At 45.9% G+C, this 17,497-nt stretch overlaps 1 protein-coding gene across 1 annotated transcript in view; it reads right to left on the bottom strand.

The window, feature by feature from the left end:
* Positions 1-17,497, bottom strand: part of LOC125945584 (uncharacterized) — an 88,836-nt gene that overhangs the window by 10,763 nt on the left and 60,576 nt on the right. The window lies entirely within an intron of this gene.

The raw sequence follows: 17,497 nt of genomic DNA on the forward strand, positions 1-17,497 counted from the left end.
TGAAATTTACAAATTCTAGCTGTGGAGTTCCCAAGGCGGATCCACTTGAAACAAATGCTAAGGATGACACTGGTTTCGAGATAATGCTCGAGTTTTGCGGAGAAATGTATTGGCGTTCCAGTTCCTTTCTTAACAAAACGTTGTGTTATGCATTGAATCGCAAAAGTAACTGGAACGCCTATGTATTTCTCCGCAAAGTTCGGGAATTAATACCCCAAACCTGGTGTCGCTTCTTCATAAATATCATCCAGAGGTGATGTGTGTTCAGGAAACACATCTAAATCCTTCCCCCCAAAACTACCTCAGGTATTATGCTATCTTCCGGAATGACCGTGACGACGCTATTGCCTCGTGCAGAGGTGTAGCAATAATTGTAGATAAGTCTGTTACTTGCCAGAATCTTTCTCTCTAGACGCCCCTCAAGATGGTTTCTGTGCGAGTGATTCTTTTCAACACGTTATTATACCAACTGCCCCATTTACACTCAGCAAAACAGAACTGTACACGCTAATTGATCAGCTCCCAGAACCGTTCATAACTGCTGATGATTTTAATGCTCACAGCAGTCTTTGGGAGACTCCCGGTGTGGTGCAAGGGGTCTTCTCGTATAAAACTTGCTTGCTACCTCTGGCTATGCAGTGATGGCGGTTGTTAAAGATATTAGCAAAAAAAAAAGAAGCTACAGAAAGCCATTATATTTACATACTTTTTAAGAGTATCGAAAGCTTTACAATCACTACACAACCATAAAAATTTTATAATCAACGATCTTTACGCGCTGGTATGCACAATCTATGTAGCTAACCAATACATTGTAATATGCTGGGTGCCTGCGCACGGTGGCATCGAGGGAAATGTACTAGTTGATGAAATGGCTAAAGCCATAGCAACGAAAGCTAGCAATCTGTTCATAGCAGTTCCTGCCAGAGACTTGAAGCCATTACTACGTAAAAAGCTCAAGAGATATTGGCAACTTTTGTGGAATACCGAAACATTGGATAAGTTCCGCGTAATTAAACCCCACCTGGGGAAGTGACCGCCACTATCAAAGGCACGACGATGTGATGCACTCTTTTGTCGACTGAGGATAGGGCACACATAGGGTACCCATTCTTATTTCCTAACTGTTGCTGAACCTCCCGAATGTGATAGATGTGGTGAGAGGCTGACCATCCTCCACGTCTTGCTGAAGCGCCGGGAAGCAGAACCTGAACAGAAAAAGCACTTTCCTCTAGCATACCAACAGCGAATCCTCCTTCATCCCGAACTGTTTCTTGGCGCGGAAGCGTTCTTCGATACTAAAGCAGTGCTTAATTTTTTAAAATTATGTTTTGTTGCACGCTATCAATCCAACATATTTGTTGCACGCCCTCTCTATAAACGGGTGCTGCTGCGATAGTTGTGGTGTAAGGCACATCCTCTGGGCCCTTGCGCTCAAGGACCTTTGTAAAGCGGCGGTGTCACTGATAGTGATACATTTTATTGCGATAGCAATTATAAGGACACTCCAAGCGGATTGCTGCCGTCGTCGTCTCGCCGTCGCCGTTGCCGTGAGGTTCCGTATAAAGTCCACCGGCGATGAAATCGTCGCCGCGCGCCGTATGCTGTATGTGCGGGTGAAAGCGCGCGAGGGACGCGAGCTTTCACGGGGAGAGAACTCATGGCGGAAAGCAAACGCGACTTCCTCCGTTGCACAAAAGGCCGTGGGGGGATGGGAGGGAGGGAAGGCGACGTTTAGCTGCAGCACCATATGCGTATAATTGTGTCATCCACTTTCATGGCCATAGCCCACATCAGTTATCATGGTCATTATTTTTGTGCCTAGATATTTTACGCCATTTTCTGCGAATGTTTTAGGCCTCTATACAGCCATAGTACAATTGCCATTTGTCATTTACCATTTAATAGACTGCTTCATACCGTTTTTCTTGGCTCTCTTTGGCCATCCTGGCCCGTGCGCCAATAAAACCCATACATCATCACCATCATCCGTTTTGATGTTCATTCAAGTTAAGTGGCATCAAACTTTTCGAATGCTCTTTCTCTTTGAAACCATAGGTGTGAACGAATTGTACTGACTGCTTAAAACTGTTTTGTAGTCACAGCCGTATATAGACGAAAAGCGACCACATACAATGTAGGCGGAAATTTAAAGCTCTATGAGTTGTTCAGGCCACAACATAAAATCAGTGAGAAGAAAACTTGGCACGGGATGGGGCAAGATCTACGGAGTGAGAAATAACCAGGGTAATGTCACCAGCAATTTCTATTATACAGTAAAAATCATCAGAAGGGAATTCAATACCGACCTCTAAAGTACCGCAGCCACGCAACCCTAATTGTAAGCGGCGATGACCAGTACACAGAGGCTCGTTATATAACTAGCGATGAGGTCAGAATGGCGTTGCAAGACATATGTCCCGGAAAAAGCGGCAGGAGTAGATTAAATAGCATTCGACTTAACCAAAGATGGATGAGATCGCATGCTTGAAAAGCATGCGGCCCTTTATACGGAATGCGTCACTACTTCAAAGGATTACAGAAGGATGTAAAAATGACAACATCATTCTAATCGATACAAAGGGAGGCGTTAAAGAATTGAAGAAATTTAGGCCAATTAAATTGCTTTCAGTAATGCATAAAATATTCAGTAATATCTTTTCCAATAGAATCACGACCCAGACTCCAATCAACCAAAAGAACAGGCTGGCTTTAGGAAAGTATATTCTAAAATGAATCACACCCATGTCATCAATCAGTTAATAAAAAATCTCGGGAGTGCAATTAAGCTCTCTATACGGTTTTTATAGATTATGAGAATGCATTTGGTTCAGTAGAGACACCAGCAGTCATCGAGGCATTGCGTAATCAAGGAGTACAGGAGGAGGCATATGTGAATATCTTGAGAAATATGTACAAAATTTCCTCAGCGACCTTGCTTTTAACAGAAAAATAGAAAATTTATTATCAAGAAAGGGGTCACCGAAGGCGACACAATCTCTCCCATGGTATTCAGTGCAGGCCCACAAAATGTATTCAAGTTATTAGACTGAGAAGTCTCAGGAGTGAGAATCAACGGCGAATATCTCAACAACCTTCGGTTTGCAGATGTCATTGCCCAGTTCAGGAACACTGGGGATGAATTGGAACAAATGATTGAGGACCTTAACCAAAAAGTGTAAGAGTAGGGTTGAAGATTAATATGGACAAGACAAAGGTAATGTTAAATAGCCTGGCAAGGGAACAATAATTCATGATCGCCAGTCAAGTTCTAGATTCTGCGCAGGAGTACGTTTATCTAGATTACTCACCGGATACTCAGGAAGTATCTGGTACAAACGATTCTCAAACTATGGTTTGTGGACTCCATTGGAATCCTCAAGAATGTTTTGAGGGGGTCTTCAGGAAGTGCACTTGATAACCTAACATGTGATTTAAGCTTGATATCGGAAGACTTCTTGCATCCGCCTATTCTCATTCGCCATTGGGGGTTAGAGAGAGGGAGCTACATAAACGCTGCCAAGAAACGTTGAAATTGCCTTGACGTAGGCTATTAGCGACATCCCTTTTCCAACGCCTGTTGATTTCATGGCGTGTGCAGTAAACGTTAATATCTGTGTTAGTATCTAAACGTTAGTATCTAAACGTTCTCTGTAGGCTTCTGAGCAACTCCGCAGGTTGGCGGAAAATTAATGAAAGGGAATGTTGATACTAAGCTCATGATCTGTAACTATCGCGAAGCTTGCGTGACTCGGGTTGACACACATTTTTAATTAGGCGAGCCATTTCAGTCTTGCTGGTTTGCGCAATACTCATTTGGTTAAAATACTGTGGTCCCGTTTTTTTTATTTCGCTCATAGCTAGAGCAAGACCTCACCTCGCCTCGACATCTACAATCCTTCTGGTTAAATCACGTGACAGTGCGAATATGACGAGAACAATTCGAGGGAAAGACAGGGAGCTTAATCAGTGTTCGGCATGCTTTGTGTGATGGTTGTTTGAGAGATTCTGTTGCACTACGTGTTATGGGTGGCGCTCTCCTTGCCACCATGCCTTACCCGTACGCGGGGCCTACAAGTACTTCCAGCGCCAGTTCTTCAAGGACCACTTCGGTGCCCCGTGCAGCGTCTCAAACGACAGCGTCTGAAAACGCTAGCTGTCGAGAGGGAAGAATGCGAGAACACTCCCCGTGCCACCGTGCGATACCACACGGTACCGTAGTGCCGTGCGGTATTTACCGCTGTGTTAGACTGCAGTATCTTCGGGGTTGGACCACGATAACGATTACACTCGCGAAAAGTCGTGATTAGGTTCCACTTTCAAACTGCAATTAAGCGCGGTACTCCACTTCTTGAGGATCTGCATGCATAGCGATTGCCTTGCTGAGGTGGTGGGGTTGCGTTCAATACACCTTGAAATGGCGATGTTCTTTTTTTCTGAGGAACCCTTAGGGGTTTCCTTCGTAAATATTTGCTACTTACCCGAGATACCGATCAGCCCTTTTACGCGCCGTGTTGACTCTACGGCTATGGCGTTCTGCTGCGGAGCACGATGTCGTGGGTTCGATTCTTGGCCGTGGCGATCGCTCGTGTGCCAAGATTAACGTTCACGTTAAAGAACCCCAGGTGGTCAAAATTATATTGTAGCCCTTCAGAACCGTGTCTAGCTGCCATAACCGCAGTGTTGATTCGGGACGTTAAATTCAATCAATCAATCAATCAATCAATCAATCAATCAATCAATCAATCAATCAATCAATCAATCAATCAATCAATCATTCTCCTTCTGGGTCCCTTTCTCGATGCATAACCAACCAAGATTTTTCAAAGTCAGACCATTCATTCAGTGAAACGCTTTGCACGACAAAGTTGTGGAGGGCAAACATCAAATTTATTCCCTGATGATAATAGTGGCTAAAGAGTGATGAATGGATGATACGTCGATCAGGAGGGTGACCGTGGGTGGCGAACTGTTCAGAGGACGTAGGTCTTGGTACGCTCGGCGATGTAGCCCGGTCGGCTGTGGTACACGGAGCTGCGGGACCCGGTCACCACTGGGGCATGGTGGTAGTCGGTCTGCTGGTACGGCAGGCTGCTCGGGAACGAATTGAGACATAGTATAAAGCTGTATGAAGTTTCAAGCATAGTCGTAGTAGAAGAATGAAACGTGGATTTAAATTGGAAGCAGTAATAAGGGACTGGACCACGAAGAAGACACTGCCAGTCACACACGTCGCATTCATAATTTGTATATGGCGCGAGAAAACAAGGGGCAACGAATAATAAAAAAAAAGGCTAGACCCACAGATACGCGTTCCATGAACGCGAAGCCGCAGTCACGTGACAGCGCTGTACGCAAGCACTGCAAAACAAACCACCAGATGAAAGAACGTGAATTAACAATGGAAGATAACCTGTCGAAAGAGCGAAGATTAACGTATTCTTCTGGCCGCAGTATTTTCAATGAAATTCAAGTTCGCCGCAGTGAGTGATACGGGCGGAGCTCGGATAGACATACCTGACCATAGCCGACGGACGGAGTAAGGCCTCCGAGAAAAAGCGGCGCGCGCTGTCTGATTTCGGAGGCCATGATATGACGTGCGCTGCATGTCAGCGAGGGTCTTTTTTGCGCCATTTACAATAATTAATCGACACCAAATCGACCAGCTGTCAATTTTAGTACACCTTACATTGCGGCAGCTAATTACTCAGCTACCACATAACTCGTGGCATGTCAGTCCTGCGGTGCGGGCTCCAACACTCCTTGGTTTTCTCAATCACTCGTAACGTCGCGCATCGGCTTCTTGTAATAATCATTATCACAAAGCCTATTTTTATGTCCCCTGCAGCACGAGTGCCTCTCCCAGTGATCTCTAATTACCGCTGTATAATATTTCTTTATATCACCGCTGTACGATATCTTGTATATTTTTTCCCCCGTATTCCCCGCAAGCGACTGTTCTCGAAACAGTGTTCAGAATCAAATTTCTCACTCCCTACGTAGAAAGAGCTTCTCCAGCAAAAAAATAATAAAAAATAAATGTGCACTTCTTTTTACCCGGTTAGAGGGTGGTGGTGGATGACGGTAGACTTTGGCTGGACAAGCTTGCTGTGCTCGATGGTGTAGCCGTGCTCGTGGTGTGGCACGTGGACAAGTTCCTTGTGCTGTGCCACCACTGGAGCTCTGACCGCGGTCTGGTACACCACGGGCTGGTGAACTACCTGCTGGTGCAGCACGGGCTGGTGGACGACCTGCTGGTGCACTACACGCTGAACCACCGGCTGAACCGCGGGCTGCTGGACCACGTGCTGAACCAGGTGCTGTTGCACCACATTCTTGACCACGGGCTGGTGAACGACTGACACGGTGGCTGGAACGCCGTAGGTGAAGACGGCGCCGCAGTGGGCTCCGGCCACGAGAAGGCAGGCGATGGCTAAAGTCTAGGGCGGAGAAGGCGTTATAGGGTAGCGTCGCTTAGAAGATTCGGAAAACAGATGACAACGAAGCAGAAATACTCGTGTAATGTACATGAATTGGCTGAAGAATACGCTGCGAGAAGTTGAATGAGCAGGTAAGCATAAGGCAAGTTTGTCAAACTTGGCTGCTGTGCAGGCGGCAATGACGAAAGTGAATTCACTTGCTCACGCGAGTGACAACGCCAAGTGTGAACAGGCCTCAAGAGTTACGAGTAACGCGTCACGACATTTCTTATCTTCGGTATAGCATTCGTTGTGAGGCATGAATCTATAGTGGACATCGGTCTCTTGACATATCCTGACGACGTCGTTTTCACAGTACCGAGGGTGCATACTTCTCTTTTAAGTTGTCAGCACTGATGGCTATCTGAGGACTTAAATATATGGCACCAGAGGACTTTTCACGTCTGGTATTTAGAAGCCGATGTCGCGATGTCTCAAACGTAGAAAAAAAAAATATGCCTGCCCACTGCCCATTGCGCTAGACGAGCGACAGTATAGCAATGTTTACTCACGAATGCGTTCATGATGCTAGGCAAGTTGAGTGGAGCTGCTATACTGGTGAATTCGCAGATGCGTTTGAGACCTTCTGGCTGAGAGTCGGGGCTTTTATACGTCTCAACGACACACGCCTTCTTATGTGAGCGGCCCATTTTGTGAGCAGTAATATACCCTATAAGAGGGAAGGGAACCTGGGACATCATTTTCGTAAACAAGAGGACATTAGTCACCAGTATTGCGGTCCCAAAACGATCCGAAACGTCGCCCGCATGCCGTTTTTTCAGTGAGTACGTATAAACTTCACAATTTCTTTTCCCCCGAATTCTTCGCACGTTCTGTTGCTTTTCCTGCTACATGAGGTTGCGGGGCTTGCTCCTCACATTTTCCCATTATTTTATCCGCCAGATACTGTGGAATAATCTGGACAGTGAAAGCTTTTCAACTAAAAAGAAGGGAAAGCAAGGTTGCCGACAGAATGCTTACTATAGCGACGCCATGCTACCCAGCGACACGTGTTTTCTCCGGTAGTTGGTGATTCCAGTCGCGATCGTCGAGTAAAAGGCTATGCGCGTGTGTTTTTGCCAACCTCCAGTTGCCGGTATGAGTTTTGTGGAACAGAGTGCATTCGGCGACAGGGGGCATCTGTGGCGTTGACGCCGGGCAAATGAATTCTACTGAATACCTTCCTGGGGCATTCACACTATTATTGCGCTCGCAACCTGCATGCCCCTTAAAGGACAAGTGCCGCATAAGTTCACTTCGGCTTCCACAGACACTGAAGTGACGTGAAGCGTCGGGAAAATTAGCTGTGGTTGAAACTGAAATGCGCAAAATATGAAAGAAAAAGGAAACTGAAAGTGGATGAAAAGATACCTTGCCGCTGGTGGAGCCGAGACCACAACCTCTGCATTACGCGTGCGTTTCACTACCAATTGTGCTACAGCGACGGCTATCAATGCGTCCACTAACTTGGGTATTTATGTTTACTAGGTCTAGCCCTGGGAGAGTTTGGCAGCGCCATTCAGAGCCATGGTAGGCGGATGTCGAACATCCCTTTTGCCCGATGGTGTCACGTAACAAGTGAACTTAGGAGAGTAGGCACGGGCAGAGAAACCTTCGTATGTTACTTAATGACATCAAGGCTGCCAGGTTCGAGACTCCTCGCTATGAATGAATGAGATAAGAAGGGAAACCGAGGCGCTCGATTTCTGTTATTAAGAACCACATAAAGCTAACAGAGAATAAAGTCAGGGAAAGCATCGGGGAAATTAGCTGTGGTTGAAATTCAAATGTAGAAAATATGAAAGAAAAGGGAAATGAATGTGGACGAAATGGTAACTCTCATCTGCTGAGAGCCGAACCCAAACCTGCAGATCACGCCTTCTCTTTTCGTCCACATTCATTTCTCCTTTCTTTAATGTTTTCTACATTGCAATTTCAAAGACAGCTAATTTCCCCGATGCTTTCCTTGAGTTCATTGTCTGTCGGCTTTATATGGTCATGATTATATTGTCGTGATTCACAAAGCTCAGGGGCTTTAATACAGAAGCAGCTGTACCGCGCCGTACTCGGGAGAAAATGCTTGCTTGCTTGCGTTCGAGAGTGGCCACTTTAATAAACTCGTCCACTGTTGTCGGCGGATTGCGTACGAGGCCAGCGAAGAGCTGCTCCTTGACACCACGCATGACATGACTCAGCTTCTTAGCCTCCGGCACGTTGGGAATGTTGGGTGGACCATTAAAGTTACAGAATGCATACTAAGAAAAGGGAAGCGCATTCGAGCACGGCAGAAAACTAGGTGGGGTAATGAAGTTAGGAAATTTGCAGGCGCAAGTTGGAATCAGCTAGCGCAAGACAGGGGTAATTGGAGATTGCAGGGAGATGCCTTCGTCCTGCAGTAGACATAAACATAAGCTGATGATGATGTTGGGATCTGCGCGTTGAAACAAACGCGCCATGCCTTCGGCAAACATAGCGAGACCTTCATTTGGCTTGTGGATGCGCGTATCGAGAAGGCACAGTGTGTTTTCACGTCGATTTGTGTCCCCAAATGTGTCGTGACATCGACACGAAAAGTCCTCCCACGTTGTCAGACTTCCCTAGCGGTTTTCAAACCACATCTTTGCACTGTTTTCGAGGGCGAAATAGACATTGAAAAGCTTCTGGTCGTGGCGCCAGTGATTCGATCTCACCACGAGGGAATTCCGACAACGTGGGAGGAGTTTTCGCGTCGGCGTCTCGACAATATTATATGACTTTTATAGATTATGGAAATACATTTGATTCACTAGAGATACCAGCAGTCATGAGTGGATAGCCTAAACAAGGAGTACATGAGGCATACGTGAATATTTTGGGAAATATGTACAAAATTTCCACAGCTATCTTTCTTCTCCACAAGAAAAGTTGAAAACTGCCTATCAAGAAAGGGGTCAGGCATGGTGACGCAACCTCTCCAATGATGTTCACTGCATGCCTAGAAAATGTATTCTAGCTATTAGACTGGGAAGTGCCAGGATTGAGAATCAATGGCGCATATATCAACAACCTCCGGTTTGCAGATGACTTTGTCCTGTTCAGGAACACTGGGGATGAATTGCAACAAATGATTGAGAACATTAACCAAGAAAGCGTAAGAGTGGGGTTTAAGATTAATATGCAGAAGACAAAGATAATGTTCAATAGTCTGGCAAGGGAACAAGAATTCATGATCGCCAGTCAGGCTCGACCGTCTGCGCAGGAGTACGTTTATCCAGGTCGATTGCTCACAGTTGACTCTGATCACGAGAATGATATTTACAGAAAAATAAAGTTGGGCTGGAGTGCATACGGCAGGTATTACCGAATCCTGACTGGAAGCTTGCCACTGTCGTTGAAAATAAAAGCATACAATCATTGCATTCTACCGGTGCTAACCAATGGGGCATAAACTTGGAGGTTACCAAAGAAGCTCGAGAACAAGTTAAGGACCGCGCAATGAGCGATGGAACGAAAAATGTTAGGCCTAACGTTAAGAGACAGGAAGAGAGCGGTGTGGATCCGAGAACAAACGGGGATAGTCGATATTTGAGTTGATTTTAAGAGAAAGAAATGGAGCTGGGCAGACCATGTAATGCGTGGGGCAGGTAACCGGTGGATCATTAGTGTTACAGAATGGATGCCAAGGGAACGGAAGCGTCTTCGAGGACTGCGAACATTAGGTGGGGTGATGAAACTAGGAAATTTGCAGGCACATTTTATAATCAGCTAGCGTAAGACAGTGGAAATTGGAGATCGCGGGGAGAGACCTTTGTCCTGCAGTGGACATAAATATAGGCTGCTGCTGTTGATGATGAGGATGAGTCGATCAGGTTCATCAATCTGTCGTGCATTTAAACAATATGAGCAGATCGGATCAGGATAATATATTTAAATTTTGACTCCAGGCCCATTTGGGGAAGCGCGAATAGAAAATGAAGATCTGGGCTGGAATTCTTCACTAAGGAAGCTCTCGTGCGAGACTCCGCAGTGGGTTAAGTGTGTATTGCCTTAATGGGCCTTGGCCGGATCCGAATATTAGTACCCCCTTACATATTAATCGAGTTTACTTCAGTGCAGAAAAATATTGTTTTTTAAATGACAGAAAGGCAAATATTAGGGCAATGCTAAATAAATGTTTCTATGCACCACCTAGCTTGTTCTAAAATATGTTTGGCCATAGCAAGCCCATACTTAAACTAACCTCCCCTTGAGTGAACGATTCTACGTCTGCTGACGTTTAATTGATGCGTTAACTTTTAGCTTCCGGCCGACTTGGATGTTTCTGTTTAAATACATGTGAACCGCCTAAGTGGTGTGTAAGACATTTATTGAATTAAAGTCAATTGCTACACCGTTCAACTTTATGTATGATTTCTACCAAAGATAATTTTTGATGGCACGTGGAAGCCGAATTGTGATTTACAGTGTGAAATATTAGAGCGATACAAAGTGCGCCGAATGCTGGTAGCTTCGTATGCGCTGTGCTTTCGACGCTTAGTTCGCGTTGTAGTGAGACGCAGCAAGAAGGTCAATTCGCTCGCTGCTGCTGCCGCGCTCAGCAGCGTCTGTGTGTTGTCTTGTGGTGCAATTGTAGATGCGATAGTTGCTGACGGCGCTGAGCAGCGTCTGTGTCCTTTGACAAAGCAAGCAACGCCGGGCTCTCGTTCGACAAACTGTGTTTAACCTCATTCAACCACGCTAATTTTAATCAAACGAGCTAATTATACGACTATGGTGCGTAGAAAATTATTAAATTAAAACAAATGGGAGCACCGAGTTACCTCGGTAGCACGAACATTTGAAAAGTCACATTGAAACTGCGGGAAAGTCATGGCGCGGGTCCCGTAAACTCTGTCTGGTTCTTGCTTTTTCTAAACGATGACAATAAGCTGCGTCTAAGGCATGGCGTCCATGACGACCTTCTGGCTCCAGTAACCATGCACTTCCGGCGCCTGCTGTAGGATCTCTTTCCTACTTAGTGAAAGCATCTTTTCCGAGATAGGCTTTCACTAAGCACTCTGAGAGAGCCGTCGTAGGGACATGGATTTGGCCAACCACCTATTGCCCACTGCGGAGAATCGGCCAAGAAGCAGGCGCTTCTAACATTAGACAGTTTTAGCAGAACGTTTATTGCGTCCCGCTCCGCCCCGCCCCGCCCCGCCCCGCCCCGCTCGGCTCCGCTCCGATCAGCCAGCGAGCGGGGACGTAGCTCGCTGGGCGGAATGGGGCGAGCGAGATGGTCGATATTACAAAATGGCTGCCGTCACTGCCGCGGTTCTTTTGATCTGCTCGGGAGGCGCTTTGCGTCCTTGACACAGTGGCTAACCAAACGAGGTCAGGGTAAGAACTCGACGCGAGAAGCGCAGTGTTGAGCTCGAATATTTTTTTCATGAGTACACATGGCACGACAAGTGCCTTCGACTCGGCATTTGCGCAGCATCATAGCTTCGTGCAACAATGCACTCGTGTTTAGACGTAACATGAAAAAGTGACATCTTTGATGTCAATCATTACTGTAACAACCGATGCAGACGTTGCAGCAGCTCTTGCAAGATGACTTTATTTCACGAAATACATGGGTTCACGTAGGCTCGGTGGGTTGCTTCTCGGCTCACGTGTGATAGAATTAAGCAAGAGGAACATGCGCAGTGAAGAGGCTGCTCAGTCTATTCAATTATCACAGTTATAAAAATTCCAACAATACCGAAAGAAATATGCTGACACAACCCATGTGCTGGAATCCATGCGATGCGAAGCTTTCGTTAAGCGTTTAAATAAAATGCTTTGCAACAAAAGGCGATGCGCACAATCTTGTATATTCATCCCTATGCATGATTATGATGATGCATAATTTATTGTAATCTCCTTTCAAACGGGGTGGTGACAAATAGTCACCTAGCCTGCTTGAATTAATCAGGTATGCTATACATGTTTTCCATCTAGCATTTTCGTATACATTTCAATAATCTCTTTTCTCAATATCTACCTTGTACCACTACCTATGGCTGTAAGAGATCAGGTCGTATCTATCACTTCTCTGCTTTTTTTCCCACCAATACTAGAAACGTCTCTTGCTTTTCTCGACTGCTGACCGGTAGATGCTTCCGTCCACTTTAAATCCAAGTGCTTCTGGAAGATGTACGTTACCTACGGTTCTCACTGCGAGAATCCCTTTGCATTGCATTGGGATGTGTTGAGTGGCCTCCGGATCTTTGCTGCAGCACACACTTGCCTAATCTAGTCCTGAATATCTGCTCCGCTATGTTTTGGTCCTTAGGCAACCGGCTCGACCATCATACAGCAAGGCACTGCCTTTTGTGTAATCGTACATATTTTCCCTTATAATTTCCTTTTTCTCATTCTTGTAAATCTCCATGGTTCTTTTGATTTCCATTCTTTGTATCCAATTCAGTGTCTGTCTCTATCTTTCTCACTTTCTTTCTGGTGACTCCTGGTTGTGTATTTACAGTTTCAATTACCGTGCACTTGGTCACCAACTTCCTTGACCTCTTACTCCATTCTATGTCCACGCTTTTCAAGTATGCAGATACTTGTGCACTTTAGCAGCCCATTTATTTTCACTGTGTTCCCGACTCTTTCTTCAAAACTAATTTTGCTCTGTGCTTCTCTGACTTCAAGAGAGGCCCAACCCATGTAACCCTGCACTGCTGCATTTGTGGCTTTACCGTGGGATCCCAAAGCCAACCGGCCTACTGATCTTTGGTTAACTTCCAACCTCGACAAGATATTCGATTTTAAGCTCAGAATGGCATTTGCGAACGTTAGCGCTGGCACCATTACTTCTTTCCAGATTCCACGCACCACCTCATACCTATTGTGGCCCCACAATGATCTGTGTTTCATTAATCCTGCATGCCGTTTGCCCTTTATTTTCAGATTATATTGGTGGGTGCTTGACTAAGTCTTTCATATCGTTCATGTATACGCCGAGGTACTCATATTGCTTGACTATGCCTTCCCGTTGAATTGACACAACGAATAATCGAGCACGTCCACAGTGGCCCATAGCGAATGCTTACTCCAAGTAAATCAAACAAAGTGCGGAACATAATTAACCATTCTATCAAGAGGTTGCTGTGTTCTAGATATATCTGAGACACTATAGTTTCATGTTTTGCGTAGGAATACTGCGCACGGAAGCGGAGCCAGGGAACAGAAAGCTTTCTGCTAAAAATGTCGTGCCTGTTGAGAGCCCTTTGTCTTCCCCTGATCAGTACGATGACGTTCATTGTGTCTGTCTTGCCTCAGGATGGCCTAAAATTTTGCTTTGATATTTTAGAGCAGTGAGTAAAGCATAAATCTTTGTACTCTTTGGACATCCCAACCGAGGCAGTTCAAAGTATCGAGATATTGATTTTCACGCCCTCGCGGACTGTGTGATAGTGCCCACAGAGACAGTTCTGTATTGTTTTTTTTTCTTGTTTTCTTTTCTCTGACATTTCGCATCCCTTTCTCCCTTCCCCGGTACAGGGTAGCCAACTGGAGACATCCTCCGGTTTAAGTCCCTGCCTGTTCTCTTTCTGTCTCTCTCGGTGGAGTTACAAATGTGTGCGTTTGATTATTTATTTCATGAAAATTTCCAATTATCGGGCAACAGTTGAACAATAATTAATGCCCTTAATAAAGCTGTTGCTGCAGTACCATCTGTAGAACTTAACGTTTTACTGTAAACTTAAAGACCTAATGGAAACGGTTCAGGGGAATGCCGAGCATAAAGCAGTTTGATCTTTCAGGTATTTCAGGTAGAAGTTCTCAGGTCTTCGCTTATGATATTTGCAGGCAGTAGACCGTTCAATTCGTAAAACATTTTGTTTTGACCCCAGGATCACTTCTGCTGTTAGGTTCCTGCTGTTGAAGCACATGTGGCGGTTGCGCGGAGTTATCAGTGCTTTAGTTATTCGTTCAAAGGCGCAGCGTCGGCGGCGCTTCAAGATGTGCATGAAGAACTCCACCTCGTCCGAAAGGCTTTGCGGCTTATGCAGAGCGCTGGTTTGTTCTCTGCTACGTCATTTGCTGAATCGGGTTTTATTTGGTCCCAAACAGACGAAGTGCACCATTGTTGTCTGCGAACTGCACTCCAATACTGAAACATATTAAACTTGCACGCAAGCCTAACCACGTACACGTTCAAGCCAGGAACATAAGAAGGCTCACACATCAGAGAGAGAGAGAGAGAGAGAGAGAGAGAGAGAGAGAGAGAGAGACAAGAGCTCATACATGGGGAATTCAGTAGTGCGATAGAGACGCGAAAATACAACACACATGAGAACTCTGGTGCCATGATGCTCCTGGATGGCGTCCCTCCTGTGGTACGTGTTCCTTGTACGCCTCTGCTTTGGGCCGTTGAATTCCTGAGCTATGAGCCATCAACTAACCCAATCCGAAGACTCTAAACGAGGGTCGGCTATTCTAATGCGGCATACATTCGACGTGTATCCATGAAACAAGGCAAGCATGGGCCCCATGTCCCTGTCCATATCCATCGTCCCATGCTGCCCTTTCCAAATATATTACGCACGAAATGTGAAAGCGATTTTTTTTCAATGGTTGCTACATTAGTCGAAAAACATTGGTGATATTTGAGCATGGATAGGTAACCAGAAGTGGAGATAAGAAATTGCTTAAATATAAGCAGATGGATCTCACACTTCCCAGAAGTAATGTGTGGCACGCTGCGGCCTTGATTGACAAACTTCGCGAGCACTTAGCATGCTTTTATCTAGATTTCGTTCTGGTCGTGCCATCGGCATAGACTTTATCGAAGGGTTCGCATTCGTGATGCTTTTCACATGCAGACAATACAAGGCCTGGCGCGAAATAAATTCATCTGCAGCAAGGCGTCGTTGGGCACAAACACCAAACTTTATTCGCTCACAAAAGAAACGTTTCGTAGGAGCGTGATGGTAGTATGGTCGAGTGGTGATAAGTCGGTCAGGAGTGTGATTGTTGGGGATGAAATGTTCAGAGGATGTAGGTCTTGGTGCGCTCGGCGATGTAGCCTGGGCGGCTGTGGTACACGGAGCTGCGGGAACCGGTCACCACTGGGGCGTGGTGGTAGTCGGTCTGCTGGTAGGGCAGGCTGCTCGGGAAGACGGAAGAAAGAAATCGAAAGGGATAAACGTCACGTTTGCTAGCTTTCGCACATGCATAGTGTAGCTGTCGCACTCTCAAGCATTAAAATTGTCGAAGCCTTGATCACCATTGTCACAGATATTCTCATCACTGCAACTGTCATCTTTGTGTAATCATATGCCGAGTAGAAATAGCACATATTTTTATCGCCCGGTAAATATTTTCAATTCTGGTGTATTACGTGCCAGAACCACGATCTGATTATGAGGCACGCCGTAGAGGGGTGGGACCGCTCCGGATTAATTTTGAGCACCTGAGGTTCTTGAACGTGCACGGTACCCGGGTGCTTTCGCATTTCGCACCCGTAGAAATGCGGCCGCCTTGGCCGGGATTCGAACTCGCGACCTCGTCCTTTTAGCAGAGCAACGCCATTGCCACTAAGCCACCATGGTGGTTAACTTGCGTACTCTACTGAAAGTTCTGTTCGAATAACGACTTCAACTAAATGGGCTGAGAACTTTCTTCACTCACATGTCTGTTGATATCATTTTTACGTTGACTTGGGTATAAATATAACTCGGATGTAACCTGCCACAAAAAAGCGATGCGCAAGAAGGCGCCTGAATTTACGCCGCAAGTTCAGTCCAGCTTGTCAGTGCGCCTGGCAGTTGGGAATCGCTGGTATGATAACCTGTAGGGACAATGCTTTCGCAGTAAACTTGTTTCTCTGATTTTAGTCCGCTTTATTGAACAACAAAATGCGCAGCGCACTTTCAGAGACAGCGTTAGGTCAGAACTCGTAGCATAGCATGAGCTCTCGCAGAATCATCATTTACGGAAACCAAGTTCAGTAACAACATAAAGAAATGTGGAAAGTACGCACTCTGTGTTCTTGACCCTCTAAGTGCTGCTTCTCTTGTAGAACAAGCGCGCCTCAACCAGCTCGACCAACAAGTTTTCTTACCCCTTGTACGAGTTAGCGCTCATACCAAGCGTAGCTTCCCACAATTTAACCAATGGTGACTACTGCTCACGGTTCAGTCTTCGGCAACAACTCCTTGACACGCGACCGAGTGGTTACTGCCAGAGAGCGGTGCTCATAGTCTCCTCACCCGGTCAGTGCGTCATGGTGGACGACGGTGGACTTTGGCTGGACCACCCGGCTCTGCTCGATGGTGTAGCCATGCTCGTGGTGTGGCACGTGGACCAGTTCCTTGTGCTGAGCCACCACGGGGGCCCTCACTAGGGTCTGGTGCACCACAGGGGATCTCACCACGGTCTGGTGCACCACGGGCTGAACCACCTGCTGATGCACCACGGGGGTCCTCACCACCGTCTGGTGCACCACGGGCTGAACCACCTGCTGGTGCACCACATGTTGAACCGCGGGCTGATGAACAACTGACACGGTGGAGGGGACACCGTAGGTGAAAACAGCGCCGCAGTGGGCTCCGGCGACCAACAGGCAGGCGATGACTAACGTCTGGATCGGAGAAATAGTTTGGGTTAGAATGCTTATTCGCCACAGACGTAAAGAAGGCGAATCTGGTAGGATCTGGTATTGTGTGATGGTTCGGCGGTGTTATTCTGGTGAAAAACACCATGTGTTCGTTATATAGCTTTACGACTTATGCGATGTTCTCAGAAGAGTCCATTGTGCAGACATGGGACATATATTGAGGAAAATGCCTGAGAAATCAATAACTGTGATAGTGTTGCTGATATTTGAGAAAGATAAAAATGTGACATACACATTCTCGGTGCCTTACAGGGCCACTATTTTTGTATGTAATGTTATATCTCATTTTTAGAAATATGCTTGGCCCATCGAAAAATCCAGGTACTATGGCGCCGATGGTATACATATATATATATATATATATATATATATATATATATATATATAT

Source organism: Dermacentor silvarum, chromosome 5, assembly GCF_013339745.2.
Source record: "Dermacentor silvarum isolate Dsil-2018 chromosome 5, BIME_Dsil_1.4, whole genome shotgun sequence".
NCBI lineage: Eukaryota > Metazoa > Arthropoda > Arachnida > Ixodida > Ixodidae > Dermacentor > Dermacentor silvarum.